The sequence below is a fragment of the Apteryx mantelli genome, chromosome 1 (assembly GCF_036417845.1).
Source record: "Apteryx mantelli isolate bAptMan1 chromosome 1, bAptMan1.hap1, whole genome shotgun sequence".
Classification (NCBI taxonomy): Eukaryota; Metazoa; Chordata; class Aves; order Apterygiformes; family Apterygidae; genus Apteryx; species Apteryx mantelli.
In genome coordinates, this window is record NC_089978.1 from 728,810 (window position 1) to 735,178 (window position 6,369).

The following is a 6,369-nucleotide window of genomic DNA, read 5'->3' on the forward strand; positions in this document are numbered from 1 at the left end:
GACCTGCCCTAATCAAGGGCCACCTGGATCAAAGGCCCCAACTCCCTCTGGTCAGGGGCAAGCAGGAGAGCTTGTCAGCCACTCCTAGCTAGAGCTTCTCCCAGGAGAAGTCAAGGCCTCCTGCAGTTGTCCTTGCCCAGCTTCCCCTTTCCTGTTTGCAGCAATCACCTTCTAGTTCCTTGGGGGTCCTCAGAAAGCCCACAACTTCCAAGAAGGTCCTGAAGTTCTAGTCAGAGCCCAAACACTGCTGCGCAAACTGCTGCCTCTGTTCCCTGCCTCTCTTCGCTGCACTCACGGTCCTACAATATTTGGTGTGGAGATATACCTTTTTGGTGATCCCATGCTGTGTTGGGGAAAATGTACCTTTTTGCTGACCTCATGCCCATTTCTGGCCTCTCCAGTTGCAACCAGTATCAGCTAGTTCCTCCTGGTCAGCCCTGGACGCTGTCAGTTATTTGTGGTCAGCTGGGGCCTGAGATAAGGTGTTTGTGTGTGTGGGGGGATGGTTGTGCTCCACCACACTTTGGGCCTGAGACGGGGGGGGAGGTAGTTGCGCTCTGCCCTGCTTTGGGCCCGAGATGTGGAGGGGGGTAGTTGCGTTCCGCCACAAACATCAAAACCTAAAATATTTTCGTGATGATCTTTAATTGCAAAGCCAGCAGTCGACACGCGCTTCTCGCCCGGGAGCCATAAACTGACCCTTGGCAGTTTGGCACACAACACCGGTATCAAAATTTGTGCTCCCGTATCTATCAAAAACTTTCCCAGTTGTCCTTGAGGATCAACTGGAATCCAAATATGTGGGCCATTATCACTTATCTACTGATAAGCCTCCACTTGCCAGACAGGCAGGCCCAATCGCCTCCCGGGCGTTACTTGTTTTTTGGCTTCATGCCCTGCGATTCCCCCCTAAGGGGGAGGAAGGCGTTGTCTCCCTTCCTGGGAACTGGCACCGGAGGGGTCGAAAGATGCTCCCTCCCTTTACCGTTATCTCATTTCTGGACTACCTCAGTTAGACTCAAGGTAACGCCAGTAAGCTGGCCTTGAATCGCGGCTCAGGGAAGGCCTAGGGCTACTGCTTTTCTCCATAAGTCTTGCCCTTTCTCTTTTTCCTCCCGTTGAGTCACGAGGTTCAGACTGGACACCTTGCTTTCTAAACTCCTTCGGAGAGGAGCCTAGGTGTGGCTGGATCCGATCCTAGTCTCAGACTTGGTCAACGGTTTATGTCTAAGGAATTATGTGCACAATTAATCAGAGATATAAGTCAGCAAAGTTTTGCGAAGTTCGCAAAAGTTCAGCATGCTATTAATCACTTACTGAGGATCTGTTGCGGGTAAGGAATCTCTCAACCTGGAGGAGTGACCTTGAGAGGCATCCCTGCTCCAGAGGAGGTTCTGCAGAGCAGCCTGCTGCTGTGCAGGAGAGCTGAATGGGCTCTGGGCTGCCCCCTATTTGTGTGTGTGTGTGGGGGGGAGATGATTGACTCATAGTCCTATTTGCATGCTAGACGGGCCTTAGTTGGCCCATGCTCAAGTAGCCCCTGCATATGTGCTGTTTACAGGGAGGTCAGGTTGAGGGGGAGATGTGGAGGGTCATGACAGGGTTAAACTGGTGGAAAGTTGCAAGTAGCAAGCAACAGGAGCCTCAGACAAACGTACCCAAGGACACCGGTGCAGCTGGGAATGATACCTCCTGAGAAAGTACAGATAAACTAGCAGAAGCCAGTGGGAACCAAGGTTAAGGACAAGACCGCTTTTCTAAACGAGTAGCAAGGTACAAGACATGATCGCTGCGTGCGTGATCGGTGTAATGATTGGCTACCTGTGACATAATCTGCATGACTGGCTTAGCAAAGTGTATCTGTGAAACCACTGAAGCAGCTAACTTTTTAAATATGCTCAGAAACAAACAATAAATGTCTCAAGATGCACCATGTCTTGAGTCCTTGCAATCATTCGCTACAGGGAGAGAGCACGTCACAGGGGGGAAAAGGAGCACAGTGTCACACCTTTCCATGTGCCCTGTTCCTCTGGAGTTGGAGAGCGCTTGCTGGTGCTCGTCATCACCTCCTCCCCAGCACAGCTGAGGTCACGGTGGTGGCATCCTTCCCCTGGCTCTGTACAGCATCCCCAGCCCTGCAGTGCATCCCCAGGCCTGCACAGCCCCAAGAGGTCCTGCTCCTCGCACAGCACAGCATTGCACGGCACAGCAGAGCTCGGCACAGCACAACACTCTGGGGGCTGCTCCAGCTCTGTGCTCCCAGCAAGCGGGCACAGACGCCTTGGTCCCCCGCCAGTGTCTGGGGGAGGAGAAGTGGTCAGGGCTGCCGCCTTAGCCCCAGCCAGACCAGCCAGCCGCTGCACTGGCTCTTCCCAGCCATCTGCCCAAGTCCTGCCTGACCTGCGGCTACAGCCAAGGCTTCAGTGGCATTTGCAAAGCAGCACTGTGCGGCCCCATGTCTCAGTTTCCCTGCCTGTGCAGGGCACGCTGAGGCTGGCATGGCCCCGCACGGCAGACTTCCTTGCCTCCCTGCTTGGGTGAAAGCAGGGAAGGAGTTTGGGGTGGAAAAACGTGGCTCAGGGCACTGAAATGCCCAGCTCCCCACTTAAAAACTTGACTGAGCTAAGTGCAAAGCAGCACAAGCCCCAAGGCCTGGACCAAGCAGTGAATGTGTCCTGCTCTGCACAAAACGCATGAAAGGGGGAACTGCAGTACAGCTGCTCAGCTCTAAGTGCACACAAAAATCAGGCGTTTGCAAGGAGCAGCCCTGGCACTGCCGACTGGCCCCACCAGCTTGCACTACCCAAGCCACGTGGCTGACAACAGCAGGGAGAGTGAAAATGTTGGTGGGCAATGCAGCACCCCGGGAAGGCACCGCCCCTGTAACCAGCACACGGGCCCTTGTGCCACCGGCGCGGCAGCACGCTAGAGCCTGCACGAAAACAAGGGGTGGCGACAGCAATCACCTATGCTGCTTTATGGTGCATTAAATCAAGAATAGGCTTCAGTTCCTTAGAACACAAATGTCTTTCCTGACCAATAAATACAAAGCGTTTAAGACAAGAATGACAAAATACCTGTCCCGAGATAGGAAGTCCTTGCCATTAACAGCAGCAGCATCACTGATCAGCTACCCCTCAGCAAAGCTGCTGTTTAATAAAAGCCTGCAGGCAGCGACACCTTTAAAGGCAACAACAATTTACCAGCCCCGATGATACCAGCAGCTGAAGTCTCTGACCAGGGCACATTGGCTACACACACTCTGGACAGAATGATTGTCCTTGTTCTTTATTAGGGTCTCTGGCAATACCGAGTTGTGAATCCATTCCGTAGGGGAAAATATTCTTGCCACAGTTCTTTGTAGCAGCCTCTATTCCACTGTCATTGCACAAACTAATTCTAGGGTGGCAAAAACATCCCTCAGCGATGAGGAGGTCGTGTTCTGGTGTCCTTCTAACTGCTTCTCGTCTACACAGTGCTGCTGGCTGTCACGTCCACGCTCTGAACTGGGAACCTGGGCGCATCGTTCACTGTAAGCTCAGCCCCCATCTAGCATGGCTGCTTTTGGCCAGGTCCATCTGGATGAGCTGCAATTCCCACCTCTAACTCGCTTTCCCTGCAGTTGGAGACAGCGTGCTCTGGAGGTCTGCACTGTGCTGCCAAGACTGCCCAGGCAGCAGCTTTCCAAGCCCAGGCAACATCCCAGCGCTACTGATGGCAGCAGAGCACACCTGCAGCAGGCAGTGCTTCCAGGCACCAGTGTCTTGTCGGGGCATAGATGGTCCAACAATTCCCTGGGTAAAAGCAGGTCACAGGCCTGGAGACATGGAGACCCTCGGAAATGCTGCACCCCAGCTTTGCCTCCAAACCCTTTTGCAGGAGCAGCGTCTCTCTCTGCCTGGAACAAATGCACAAGCTCTGAGCAAGGCTCGGAAACACCAGCCCCATTAAACAACTCAGTTTCTCCGGCTTCCCATCCAAGACAACATGGACATTACTGTCTCACGAATCTGCTTGTTGTTCACTCCATAAATGATGGGATTTAGCATGGGGGGAACCACTACGTAGAGACAGGCCAGCAGGATGTGGATGTGGCGGGGGATGCTGTGGCCACCAAAGCGGTGTGTGAAAAAGGAGAAGAATGCCGGCGCGTAGAACAGGAAGATGATGCAGAGATGGGAGCCGCAGGTGCTCATAGCTTTGCGACGGGCACCTGCAGAGGGCAGCTGGAAGACAGCCCTGAGAATCAGTCCGTAAGACACAGCAATGAGCACTACATCTACCCCCAACAACAGCAGGGCAACTGTTAAACCATACACAATATTGACTTTTATACTCGTGCAGGCCAGTCTGGCTACACCCATGTGCTCGCAGTACGAATGAGGGATAACGCGGTTTCTGCAGTAAGACAGCCTTAGAAGCAGAAAAACACATGGGAGGACAATGCAGAAGCTTCTGACAACAGCTGCCAGCTCTATTCTCCATATGACTGAGTGGGTCAATAACGTCACATATCACATATCTCAGGGGGTTGCAGATGGCAACATACCGATCAAAGGCCATGGCCACCAGAATTCCTGACTCTACAGCAGAAATAAAATGAATGAGAAACACCTGAGCAATGCATGCACCAGAAGAAATGTCCCCCACTCTGAACCAGAAAATAGCTAACATCCTGGGCACTGTAGTGGTAGATAAGGGCAAGTCTGCTACAGTTAATGCAGAAAGGAAAAGGTACATAGGCTCGTGGAGGCTTTGTTCTCTCACTATGGTAAATAGCAAGACTAAGTTGCCTAGAAGGGCAAAAATATACATGGAGAAGAAGGGGAGAGAAATCCAGAGGTGAAACTTCTCCAGGCCTGGGATGCCAACAAGGAGGAATGTTCCTGGCCGGAAGGCTGTGTCATTGACGTCTGCCATAGGGGTCTTTGGTCTTCTACTTAGAAACACCTGAAAAATAAAGGACAGCACAAGAGAAAGCATAAATGCCAGCAGAGCTCAGCAGCATTGCCAGCTGGGGAAATCCGGCGTCCAGTGAAGTCAATGCAAGTTTTAGCACTCATACCAGAAACTGCATCACGCTACAAATCATGAGGAGAGAGTGTGCAGAGCTGCACCCTGCACTGAGATCGCATGGCAACTTTTCTGCCCCTCGGTCCGCATTTTGAGGAGGCATGAGGAAGCTGAAAGCTGCTGAACTAGTCACTGGTTTGTGGGGAGAAAAACAAAAACCTAAGGCCGAGGTAACAGCAGACGCTGCTGGGCTCCATGTGAAGCCCAGTGCTCTGGGAAGCGAAGAGACACAGCAACATCCACTTGGATTAGGCAAGAGGAAAAGCGGGAGGAAATTCAGAGAAAGCCCAGCTAGCAAGGTGGACACTCACCAGTGCAGCAAAAGAAGGTCAAGGCAGCAAACACAAATTGAAAGGGGCGATTTACATTCAGCCCTAGGCAGAGGCTGCTTCTGGGTGCAGGCCACCCTGCGCCCACGGAGCAGAGGTCGTTCCCCCATTCGAGCCATGCTGGTGAAACACAGCAGCTCCTGCCGCTCACGAGGGCAAGGCTGGGCTGCCGAGCTGGGAGCTGCACAACGGGCTTCTGCAGCACAGCCCTGGCTGTGATGACCATGCTCCGTGTGCTCTCCACCCTGCTGCCACATCTGCCTCCCCCACTACACCCAAACGCTCGTCCCTTACTCTGCTACACAGAGCAGCAGTGCCCCACTGCCTTGTGGCTTCGCAGCCTTCGCCTTTTGCAGAAGATGGCTCAGAGATCACCGTGCCGCAGCAACAAAAAGCAGCCCCAGCACTGAGGACTGCACACGGTGACTCACCAGGTCTGGCCTTAAGCAGCGAGGAGGAGCTGCAGGCAGTGATCTTGGTGGAGCATTTGCAGTGCTGCTGTCTCAGACCTCAGCGTATTTATGCTCTCTTGCTGCAAGTCCCAGAAGGATGCTTAGGGCCAACAGGGAGCTGCAGCTCTCTGGTCTGCTCTGAGGCGTCCAGATGCAGGTGATGAAATGTAAGTCTGAAAATGAGCAGTAGAGGCGCAGGAAGCAAATCCATCTGCCCAGGTGAGCAGGAGGGAGTGTGAAGAGGAGAAAGCTAGTAGAAAGTATAAATGATAATTTTGGAATGGTAACTCCTTCCCATGCAGATGAAAGGCAGCATCAAGCAGCAGCTTGCAGAATGTAGTGAGCCAGACAAAGCGTGGAAGAAAAGACACAGCACTTATGATTGCTTTCACAACATCAGCTCTAGCTGTCTGCCTTGGAGTGAATACCTGGGCCTTGCCCAGCCGTCACACAGACGCCTGACACAGCCCATCCTGCAGGAGTCCGAATCAAAGTGGATGTGCAAACCCTAGGAA

General features: G+C 52.9%; 1 pseudogene; it reads right to left on the reverse strand.

Annotated features, from left to right (window-relative positions):
• Positions 1-3,956: 3,956 nt before the first annotated feature.
• Positions 3,957-4,920, reverse strand: LOC136990993 (olfactory receptor 52Z1P-like; annotated as a pseudogene).
• Between the last annotated feature and the right edge of the window lie 1,449 nt (positions 4,921-6,369).